The sequence below is a fragment of the Oryx dammah genome, unplaced genomic scaffold, assembly GCF_014754425.2.
Source record: "Oryx dammah isolate SB20612 unplaced genomic scaffold, SCBI_Odam_1.1 HiC_scaffold_16, whole genome shotgun sequence".
Classification (NCBI taxonomy): Eukaryota; Metazoa; Chordata; class Mammalia; order Artiodactyla; family Bovidae; genus Oryx; species Oryx dammah.
This window is the reverse complement of record NW_024070200.1, coordinates 3,200,650-3,212,845: the sequence shown is the minus strand read 5'-3', so window position 1 is coordinate 3,212,845 and position 12,196 is coordinate 3,200,650. Positions and strand designations below refer to the sequence as shown.

The window sequence follows — 12,196 nt, the reverse complement described above, 5'->3', positions numbered from 1 at the left end:
ATCTGTCTTTGAAATATTACTCCTTGATAACTAGGGAATCCTTGTGGCTTAATATAAAATTTTAAATCCTGATTTCCATTGAACTCTCTAAGTTTCTGATTCTGTTCCCCCAAAGCTATATATTTCAAAATTGACTAGGCTCATTGACCTAAAATATGTTTCTTCTTACATTAGTATGTGTGCTTTGGGAGAAAAGAAATGTAAGTCATGTTCTTTGTGTAGTTCACAATCTCTTGTATCCAAAGTTGAGAGATCAGCTTGCTTCCTTTACTTTGGCTAGCTCTTAAAGGTCAGACTTTACCAGCCTATCGTCCGCCTAGGGCTGTGAGGTCCATCTGGGTTCCTCCCCAGACGCCTACCTGAAGAACCATCACAGGCCTATTGTTCCGTCACTAAGCCATGTCCGACTCTTGGCAACCCCATGGTCTGCAGCACGGCAGGCCTCCCTGTCCTTCACTATCCCCCGGCAGGTGTGTACTGATCAGTAAATCCTTTAAAGCCTCTCTCATTCAGACTAAGGAAAATCAGGCCATGTCTTTTTCTCTCCTTAATTTCCACTCTCAGTTACTATGGAAGGGCCTCCCAAACCCCAGAATCACAAAGAGAAATCTCTAATATTTTCTAACACTTTGATAATTCTGTTGTTCACAAGATGTTTTGCAGTCCTCCTGGAACCTTTTTTTTTTTTTTAATGTCTCAGGGTAGGGATATAACTGTGTCTTCTAAAATGATTGAAAAATCATTAGTCCCTACATCATGTGATGAATATTCCCCTTTCTCCATTGACTTTAAATGCTGCTTTACTGTATATTAAACGTATTCTATTTTTGAATTAAATGCATCTATATGGCATCTATTATAAACACTCAATTTATTTGTATTAGATGACCGTGTGGAAGCTTCTTCTGTTTGGATGGGGCCTGGGCTGCCGGCAGCCCCTGAGTCCTGCTCTCTCCTCGGGAGGGAGGGGTCCGCAAGGGGCATCGAGGCCCAGGCTGGCCGGGTGTGGACTGGATTCCTGCCCTGCACTGCTCGCGGGCCCTGGTCTCTGCTGGGTCTTTCACCAAGGTGGCCTGTTGCCAGAACCACTTAGCATGCCTCGCGCTCTTGAGACTTGTTTCAGATGAAGTGATCGTTACTTCTTGCCTCCCTGTTAAAACCGTGTCCTAATAACCAGGCTCTCACACCCTCTTAGCTTTGTTCCTGTTCGGGCAATGCAGGCCGTCTTCAGAGTCCTGGGCATCTTACCTCTAATGCACGTAGCAGACACTTGCTGAGCATCCCCTGAACACGCTTTTAGGTGAGGAAATAAGAGTGGTGAGCAAGATGTGTGCCTTCCCAGACCTGGGATCAGTAACGTGTCCTTTTTGGTTAAGGTGAGGCCATGAAAGAAGCGGAAGTGGGGAGAGAGTAGAGTTGCAGGACCGCCCACGTGGTGGGAAGAAGGTGCAGAGAGAAACCTGGTGCGAGGTGAGCTAGACCGTCCCACGAAGGTGCACAAGGAGGTGCTCGCAGCATTTCTGGCCCTCCCAGAAGCAGAGAGGGGGCAGGACTCGAGGGGCAGCACCTGGACCCAGCGGGACAGGTGCAGAGGTGGGCCCCTTCGCAGTTCCACCCCAACCGCCCCTGGTGTGCTTACCACTGAGCCTTGCTTGAAGGGTGCCTGGTGTGTGTTTTGCTTTTTTTTTGGCTGCACCACATGGCCCATGGGATCCTAATTCGCTAACCAAGGATCGAACCCATGTACCCTGCAGTGGAAACACAGAGTCTTCACCACTGGACTGCGAAGGGAGTCCCTGTCTTAGTATTTTTACAGACATTTATTCCCACTGACTTTGAAGAATCCAAAGCTCTAGAGATGTTGCACTTTTATGCTTACTTCTTTTAAATACGTTGCGTGTTAGACTGGGCTGCTATATTTTTTAACAGATTTATTGACGGGTAATTCATAAGTACAATCCACCCCTTTAAAATGTACAGTTCGGTTCAGTCTGTTCACAGGGTTGTGCAGGCATCAGCACATATAATTTTGTAATATTTTCATCCCCCTAAAAAAAAAATCCCGTACCCATTAACAGTTACTGCTACTCTTCCTAACTCCCCACCCCTGCCCCTGGTAACTTAACCGCTCTGCTATTTTCTGCCTCTGTAGATTTGCCTAACCTGGATATTTCTTAGAAATGGAATTATACAGTACACGACCTTCTTTTACTTTGCATAATGTTTTTACGTTTCATCCACGGTGTAGCATGTGTCAGAACTTCTTTTTATTGCTGAATAATATTCCATTACATGAATATATACTCCTCATTTTATTTATCTGTTTATCCACTGATGGGCGTTTGTGTCATTTCTGCTACTTAGCAGTTGTGACTAATGCCACTGTGAGCATTCATGTACAGATGTCTGTGTACATGCTGCTGCTGCTGCTAAGTCGCTTGATACATGTTTTCATTTCTCGTGAGCATTCACCCAGGAGTGGAACTGCTAGGTCCCATGCTAACTCTGTGTTTAGCGTTTTGGAGAGCTGCCAGACTGCTTCCCAGAGTGGCTGCCCCGTTTCACATTCCCAGCAGCAGGGTAGGAGGGCTTGTTTCCCCACCTCTCCCGTACTTGTTACTGTCTGTCTGTTTGATGGTGGCCATCCTGGTAGGTGTGAACTAGGATCTCACTGTCGTTCTGGATTGTGTTTCCCTCTTGGCTAATGACGTTGAGCACTTTTCATGTGAGCTGTGTCTTTTTAGACGTCATTCAATGGAAATTAAATGAACCTTATAGATCATCAAGCCCGACCTTTATTTTCCAGATTAAAATAGCTTAGGTTCAGGGAGATGAGGATGAAAAGGGAGCAGTACCCAGGGGGGAGGTCCTGGAGTCTAGATTCTTGGGCTAAATTACATAAACTCCATTATCTCAATATTTCGGCCATTTTTAAAATATAGTCAGCCATCTGGTATTTAATTAACTTATCTAATTAATCTGTTTTTCAGGCATTGGCATTTTTCTCATAGCAAAACCAAGTTAATAGCATAGCCTCTTCTTTCACAGAATACCATTTATACTTAACGACTAACAAAAAAGTTATGATTGGGTTTTCAGGGAGCATCTTCTCACAAAATAAAATGAAAATGTCACTTTAAGGAAGATAACTGATGATGTTTGTTGTCAATGATTAAAATTTGAGCATTCAAAAAGAAAATTCAAGCTCTCTGGAGAAATTTTGAATTTTGGAAGATTTGTATCTGCCAGTGCAGACTTCAGCTTCCCAGTGCTGCAAGCCATCCTGCTGAGACTGGCGTCGATACCAATGAGTGGGATCCTTAGTATACACAATGCATGGAACTAGACGTTGTGGTGCCTCCACAGTCCTGTGAATATATTGAAAACAATCAAATTGTACATTTTAAAGGGGTGGATTGTATGATATGTGAATATCTCAATAAACCTGTTTTTAAAAAGCATGGCAGTTCAGTCTAATAGGCAATTTGTTTACAGTACATTAATATACATAATTCAGTGAGGCCAGTATTTTCCAAATGACAAACAGATGATGTTATAAAATCATTCATTGGCCGGAGAGCCATTCAGAGTGCAAGACACATCATGGGGTTTTCAGGAATTAGAGACCCCTCTAATTGATAAGATTTAGGATTCCACAGAATAGGTAACCTTTAGTGAACTACCGCCTGTCAAGTTTTGGTGAAGTATCAGAGAAGTCCACAGTTATCTAGAAGCGCTGTTGATCACCCCTAGCTTTTGCAGCTACCTAAGTGCTGGAGACAGGTTTTTCTTCCTGTATTTCAACCAAGTGAACATTCTGAGCATAGCACATAGAAGAATTCAGCTTTGTGGTTCTTTTTTTTTTTTTTTTAATTAAACCAAATAGTAAAGGAGTTTGGAAAAATGTGACACAGTGCCATTTTTCTCACTGAATTTGTTTTAGGAAATCTTTTTATTTAATATGAGTTGTTTTATGAAATAACTAATGTTAGTTATGAAAAAAGTAGTTTTTATAAATTTGTATTGACATAATGAGTTTATTATTTTTTAATGAGCAAGTTTTTTTTCTTTAATTTCTAATACTGTCAATGTCAATAGACAGAAGTCTAATAACAAAAGTTCTTTGGATCCTCAATAACTTGCAGGAGTTTAAAGGGGTCCTAAGACCAAAAAGTGTGAGAAGCGCTCCTCTCAAGGAGTTCTACCGGCACGGCCTGGGAGCGGCTCAGAAACGTTTCCTGGGGCATTGCGCTGTGTCTCCAGGTCACACTGAATGGCCTGCCTGCCCCGCCCCCTGAGATTAAGCCTTCCCCGCTGCCTGTGACAACTCTAACTCTCCCAGGGCTCTCAGTTCCAGAGAAAACGGAAGTGCCCCGGCTTCTTCCGCGGAATTTAGCACAAGTCCTGATCAGAGCTCAGTAACCCTCACTCAGTAGTTTCCTGCCTAGGCGAGGGCACTAAGGCTAGTCTTAGTCACAGATGAATATGGCCTGCAGGTCGGAAAAGCAGTTGTTTTGGTCACCGGTTGAGTGGAGTGGCTGGCTCAGAAGTGCTTCATATCAAGGTAGACCTCTCTGGAATCACCCATCTCTGTGGGGCTGGATTACTCCATAGAAGTCAGTGAATCAGACGCAGGGGTGCCCTTCCGCAGTCCACCCTTACTGTCTCAGAGATACTGTGTTCTAGAGGAGCGTAGAGCCAGCTGCTAATAGTAGCTGCCTCTATGTGGTGTGTTTATGTGGATCTTCCCCTTTTACTCTATTTTTGTAATTTTAAAAAATTTCATATAATTATGTATCTCATTTGCCATCATCAAAAATCAGTAAATATGTTTTTCTTTAAAAAAAAAAAAAAAAAACCCTCCTGGTATGTAGTGTAACAGTAGTACTGTCCTTGTCGGGATCCATGCTGAGTTTCCAGGGGAAATGAGTTCATCGCCATATTTTAATCTGTACTGCTTGTCAGTGACGAGATGGTGCCTTGCAAGTTTTCTTTTATGCTTGGGGTTCAAGTCAGCGTTTTCTAATAAGAGCAGAGGGTTTCTCTCTGGTCCTTACTGGAGGTTTCATGCCGAGATTCCCTTGGTGATCATCCAGTTAAGGACTCCAGTTAAGGACCGATGTTGGATACTCTCCTTCGGTTTTTATATCTGATGTTTACAGTGTGTTCTGGAAAGTTTTGTGTGTTGTAAGGGTAAAGATAGTTTGCAAATGAGAGGGGGAAGGGCGTTTTGAATGAAAGGAGGTGGTATATTGAAAATGAAGCTTCAGTAGTCCGCAGATTTCTTTCAGGTGGTGATTTAAACCATCAGTTCAGTTCAGTCGCTCCGTCGTGTCTGACCCTTTGCGACCAACCCCACGGACTGCAGCACGCCAGGCCTCCCTGTCCATGGCCAACTCCCGGAGCTTGCTCAAACTCATGTCCACTGAGTCGGTGATGCCATCCAGCCATCTCATCCTCTGTCATCCCTTTCTCCTCCTACCCTCAATCTTTCCCAGCATCACGGTCTTTCCAAGTGAGTCAGCTCTTCGCATCAGGTGGCCATAGTATTGGAGTTTCAGCTTCAACATCAGTCCCTCCAATGAACAATGCATTCCCCTTTTTGCTTAGTTGTTTTTATTTTACCAAAGTCGCAGTAACATGGGGGTAAAGAAGCGCTTTCGTCAGAGATGAGCTAAGGGGAGATGAAAGCAACAAGTGCTTATTGAAATCCAGAGAATGCTTGTTCTACCTTAAATATCAGTAAGCCGTTTCTTGGAGATTTGTTCTTATTTTGAGAGAAATACCTTTTGTTTTGTTGGATGTTTTAAAATTAGTTTTAAATGTGTGCTTATTTTAAATATGTGAAATAAATACAAAAAGAAAAAAAAGTTAATCTTTGTCTTTACTCTGCCCTTTCCCAGTTCTACCTACACCCACCCCTACCTCCAGCCAACCAACTTTTTTCCCAAAAGACTGCTAAGAAATTTTGGGAGATGATGGATACATTTATCATCTTGCATGATCATTTCATGGATGTATGCAAATGTTAAATGTATCAAATTGTACAGTTTATGTACAGTTAACATGTCAGTTGTACCTCACAAAAGCTGGAGTTTTTTAAGCTCCTAAATTAATAGCTATTTCTTTTGATCTAGGAGCACAGTGAAGAAATTATGAAGACACTTAGGGCATTGTGAACCAAGAAGCTTTGAGAACTTAGAACCTAGTAAATATCTTTCTGTAATGTGTTTAGATTAATTTTAAATTTCCATATGGCAAAATTAACTTTCTAGTAAAGAGTTATCTGAGATCTGACAAATATGTATAGTCATGTAACCACTCAGGATAGAGAACAGTTTTATTGCCCTCCAAAAAAGCACTGCACGCTACTCCTTTGAAGTCAGACCTTCCCCCTTATCCATTGCCTCTGGCGGCCACTAACCTATCCCCCAGCTCTGTTGTTTGACCTCTTCCAGAATGTCATATAAATGGACTCGGACAGCATGTTGCCTTTTGAGTCTAGCTCCTTTAACTTAGCATAACAAGTTTGATGTTATGTTTGAGCACACAGGCGTGGGATTGCTGGGTCATATCGTTGAGTATTTGTTTAACTTTCTAAGAAATTGCCGAACTGTTTTCCAAGGTCGAGGTGCCATTTTCTGTGCTCCCACCAGTCACGTGTAATAGTTGCAGCTGCTCTACCTCCTTGTCAGCGTTTGGTGTCTTCAGTCCTTTTATCTTATTTTGACTTTAAGCTGCAATTCCCTAACAATTAATGATGCTGAGCATTTTTTCCTGTGTTTGTTTGCATACCTTCCTTGGGGAAGTGTGTGTTCATGTCACTGGCCCATTTTTTAATTGGGTTGTTTTCTTATTGAGTTTGAGACTTCTTTACATATTCTGGATACACATGCTTTGCCAGATACGTGATTTGCAAATCCTTTCTTTCAGTGTGTGCCTTGTCTTTTTATGTGAACAGTGTCTTTTACAGAGTTTTCCATTTAGATGAAGGCTAATTTATCTCTTTCACGGATAGTGCTTTTGGTGTCATATATAAGAAGTCTTTGCCCTACCCAAACTCAAAAAATTTTCTCCTAAACATTTCTACCTTTACATTTAAATCTATGATCCATTTTCTCTGAGGTTCATTTTTTGGCCTATGGATGTCCAAGTATTTGTTGAAGAGAATAACCGTTCTCCATTGAATTCCTTTCCACCTTTTTGATATGGTCAATCAAAAATTGACTGTATTGGTAAGTCTGTTTCTGGACCCTGTATTCTCGTCCACTGACTCAGGGATCTGCTCACCTATACCATACTGTCTTCATGATTGTGAAAAGTGACAGTGTTGGTTGCTCGGTTTGGTTCGGTTCAGTCGCTCAGTCGTGTCCGACTCTTTGCTACCCCATGAATCACAGCACACCAGGCCTCCCTGTCCATCACCAACTCCCGGAGTTCACTCAGTTCTGTCCAAATCTTTGTGTCCCCATGGACTGTAAGCTGCCAGGCTCCTCTGTCCATGGAATGCTCCAGGCAACAATTCTGGAATGGGTAGCCATTCCCTTCTCCAGGGGATCTTCCCAACCCAGGGATTAAATCAGATCTCCTGCATCGCAGGCAGATTCTTCACCATCTGAGCCTCTGGGGAAATCCATTAGCTTTGTATTAAACTTTGAGATCAAGTCATGTGAACGCACCAACCTTTTTATTCTTTTTCAAATTGTTTAGCTTTTCTAGTTATTTTATCTCTCCAAATTAATTTTAGAATCAGCTTGTCTTTATTTACAAAATATCTTTCAAGGGTTTTAATTAGAATTGTATTAAACATGTACATTTGGAGAGAATTGATATCTTAACAATATTGAACCTTTCGATCTATAAACACAGCATATCTCCCCATTTTGGTCGTCTCTGAAGTTTTAAGCATGTAGATTGCCCTGTATTTTTTAGACTCATAAATATGAGTCTTTCATTTTTTGCTGCTGTTGTCATTGGAGTTTTTTATTTTCTATTTCTGTTTCTTGCAGTTGCATCAAGTGCTTCATGTTATGCTGTGCATCAGTATTAGTACTGTTAATTAAATTGTCCTTTATAACTGTAAAATGATCCTTTTATCACTAGTAACATTATTTTCTCCGAAACCGACTTTGTATGTTAGTATAGCCCCTCCAACTCTCTCTTGACTAGTGTTACCATGGCAAATCTTTTTCTTTCCTTTTACTTTTGACCAATGTGTGTATTTATATTAAAGTGGATGTATCATAGACAGTATATGGTTGAGTCTTATACTTTTATTCAGTCAAGCAATCTCTGCCTTTTGATTGGGGTAGTCAAACCATTAACTTTTATTGTGAGTATTGATATTGTTGGGTTTAAATCTACCATTTTGCTATATTTTTTCCCTCTTTATTCTATCTGGGTTTTGTTCCCTCTTCCTCTTTTTCTGCTTTCTTTTTGACCAACTGAATGTTTTTTGTGATTACGTTTTATCTCTTTTGTTGGCTTTTAAACTATTGCTCTTTTTTTTAAAAAAGACTTTTTTAAATGTATTCTTGGCTCTGCTGGGTGTTCGTTGCTTCGTGAGAGTTTTCTCTAGTTGCGGCAGGTAGGGGCTACTTGCACGGGCTTCTTAGGTGGGGGCTCCTCTTGTGGAGTGCATGCTCCAGGCGTGGGCTTCAGCAGCTGCGACATTCAGGCCCCAGCGCACACGGACTTGGTAGCTGCGGCTCGTGCGCTCTAGGGCGTGGAGTGAGTAGTTGTGGTTCAAACACTTAGTTGCTCCATAGCATGTGAGATCTTTCCGGACCAGGGATCAAACCCACGTCCTCTGCGTTGGCAGGCATATTCATATCCTCTGCACCACCAGGGAAGTCCGAAACTATCACAATTGTTTGGTCTTATGTATTTAGCTTTTCTAGAATGCATCTTTATTTAAATCTCTTTAAAATAGAACTGTTTCCTAAAAATAATACACCATGGGGTTTATAACATACAGAGAAGATGTATGGCAACAACAGCAGAAAGACTGGGGGAGAAGAAATGGAAGTCTGCTGCTGTAAACATATTTACATGACACAGTGTACAGTCACTTAAAGGCTAACTGTGACAAGCTGAAGATGCATTCTCAGTTCAGTCAGTTCAGTTCAGTCGTTCAGTCATGTCCGACTCTTTGCGACCCCATGAACTGCAGCCGGCCAGGCCTTCTTGTCCATCACCAACTCCCGCAGTCCACCCAAACCTATGTCCATTGAGTCAGTGGTGCCATCCAACCATCTCATCCATCCTCTGTCGTCCCCTTCTCCTCCTGCCCTCAATCTTTCCCAACATCAGGGTCTTTTCCAGTGAGTCAGTTCTTTGCATCCGGTGGCCAAAGTACTGGAGTTTCAGCTTCAACATCAGTCCTTCCAGTGAACACCCAGGACTGATCTCCTTTAGGATGGACTGGTTGGATCTCCTTGTAGTCCAAGGGACTCTCAAGAGTCTTCTCCAACACCAAAAGCATCAATCCTTCAGCGCTCAGCTTTCTTTATAATCCAACTCTCACATCCATACATGACCACTGGAAAAACTATAGCCTTGACTAGACAGACCTTTGCTGACTCTCTGCTTTTTAAGTAATGTCTCTGCTTTTTAATATGCTGTCTAGGTTGGTCATAACTTTCCTTCCAAGGAGTAAGTGTCTTTTAATTTCATGGCTGCAGTCACCATCTGCAGTGATTTTGGAGCCCAGAAAAATAAAGTCAGCCACTGTTTCCACTGTTTCCCCATCTATTTGCCAGGAAGTGATGGGACCGAATTCCATGATCTTAGTTTTCTGAATGTTGAGCTTTAAGCCAACTTTTTCCTCATCTTTTTCACTTTCATCAAGAGTCTCTTTAGTTCTTCTTCACTTTCTGCCATAAGGGTGGTGTCATCTGCATATTTAAGGTTATTGATATTTCTCCCGGCAGTCTTGATTCCAGCTTGTGCTTCTTCCAGCCCAGCATTTCTCATGATGTACTCTGCATATAAGTTAAATATGCAGGGTGACAATATACAGCCTTGACGTACTCCTTTTCCTATTTGGAACCAGTCTGTTGTTCCATGTCCGGTTCTAACTGTTGCTTCCTGACCTGCATACAGGTTTCTCAAGAGCCAAGTCAGGTGGTCTGGTATTCCCATCTCTTTCAGAATTTTCCACAGTTTATTATGATCCACACAGTCAAAGGCTTTGGCATAGGCAATAAAGCAGAAATGGATGTTTTTCTGGAACTCTCTTGCTTTTTCCATTATCCAGCGTATGTTGGCAATTTGATCTCTGGTTCCTCTGACTTTTTTAAAACCATCTTGAACATCTGGAAGTTCACAGTTCATGCATTGCTGAAGCCTGGCTTGAAGAATTTTAAGCATCGCTTTACTAGCGCGTGAAAGTGAAAATGAAGTCACTCAGTCGTGTTCAACTCTTTGCGACCCGTGGACTGTAGCCCACCAAGCTCCTCCGTCCATGGGATTCTCCAGGCAAGAATACTGGAGTGGGTTGCCATTTCCTTCTCTAGCGTGTGAGATGAGTGCAATTGTGCGGTAGTTTGAACATTCTTTGGCATTGCCTTTCTTTGGGATTGGGATGAAAACTGACCTTTTCCAGTCCTGTGGCCACTGCTGAGTTTTCCAAATTTGCTGCCATATTGAGTGTAGCACTTTCACAGCATCATCTTTTAGGATTTCAGATAGCTCTACTGGAATTCCATCACCTCCGCCAACTTTGTCTGTAGTGGTGCTTCCTAAGGCTCACTTGACTTCACATTCCAGGATGTCTGGCTCTAGGTGAGTGATCACACCATTGTGATTATCTGGGTCATGAAGATCTTTTTTGTACAGTTCTGTGTATTCTTGCCACCTCTTCTTAATATCTTCTGCTTCTGTTAGGTCCCTACCATTTTTGTCCTTTATCGAGTCCATCTTTGCATGAAATGTTCCCTTGAAGAGATCTCTAGTCTTTCCCATTCTATTGTTTCCCTCTATTTCTTAAACCCTCTTTAGTTCAGTTCAGTTCAGTTCAGTCGATCAGTCGTGTCCGACTCTTTGTGACCCCATGAATCGCAGCATGCCAGGCCTCCCTGTCCATCACCAACTCCCGGAGTTCACTCAGACTCAACGTCCATCAAGTCAGTGATGCCATCCAGCCATCTCATCCTCTGTCATCCCCTTCTCCTCCTGCCCCCAATGCCTAAACCCTCTTATACTTATCCAGATAATTACCATTTTCAGTATTCTTCATTCTGATATCCATCTGATACCAGTTTTCTTCTGCTTAAAGGAGTTTCTTAAATTTCTCTTGTAGTAGACGTGTGTTGTTGTTTAGTCGCTAAGTTGTGTCCAACTCTTTGCAACCTATGGGGACTATAGCCCACCAGTCTCCTCTGTCCATGGGATTTCCCAGGCAAGAATACTGGAGTGGGTTGCTTTTTCCTTCTCCAGGGGATCTTCCCCAACCCAGGGATCAAACCCACGTCTCCTGTTTGGCGGGTGGATTCTTTACCTCTGAGATCTGTGCTGTGCTATGGATAGTCGCTCAGTTGTGTCCGATTCTTTGCGACTCCGTAGACGATAGCCCACCAGGACCCTCTGTTCATCAGGATTCTCCAGGCAAGAGTACTGGAGTGGGTTGCCATGCCCTCCTCGAGGGAATCTTCCCAACCCAGGAATCGAACCGGAGCCTCGTGCTTTGCAGGTGAATTCTTTACCAGCTGAGCTATCAGGGAAACCCACCCCTGAGGTCTACCGGCGATTCATTCTTCTGGCGTTTGTTTGCCTGAGAAAGTCACTCTTTTGCCTTTGATTTTGAAGGACACGCGGGCGTGCCTCATTTCATTGTGCTTCATTTTATTACACTTTCTGTGCACTGTGTTTGTGACACATTGAAGATCTGTGGCCATCCTGTGACAGGCAACTCTGCTGGCACCATTTTCCCAACCATTCGGCTCGCTTTGTGTCCTGGTGTCACACTTTGGTAATTCTCAAAATATTTCAAACCCTCCACCAGCAAAAAGATTATGACCCTCTGAAGGCTCAGATAATGGTTAGCATTTTTAGACATAAGGCTATTGTACACTTAATATACTATAATACGGTTTCAATATAACTTTTATAGGCACTGGGAAACCAACAACCTCGTGTGACTAGCTTTATTTTGCTATTCACTTTATTGCAGTGCTCTGGAGCCCATAATGCCTCT

General features: G+C 42.5%; 1 protein-coding gene across 9 annotated transcripts in view; it reads left to right on the top strand.

The window, feature by feature from the left end:
* PPP2R5C (protein phosphatase 2 regulatory subunit B'gamma) overlaps positions 1 to 12,196 on the top strand; it is a 138,776-nt gene that overhangs the window by 84,236 nt on the left and 42,344 nt on the right. The gene's annotated exons all lie outside the window — the stretch shown is intronic.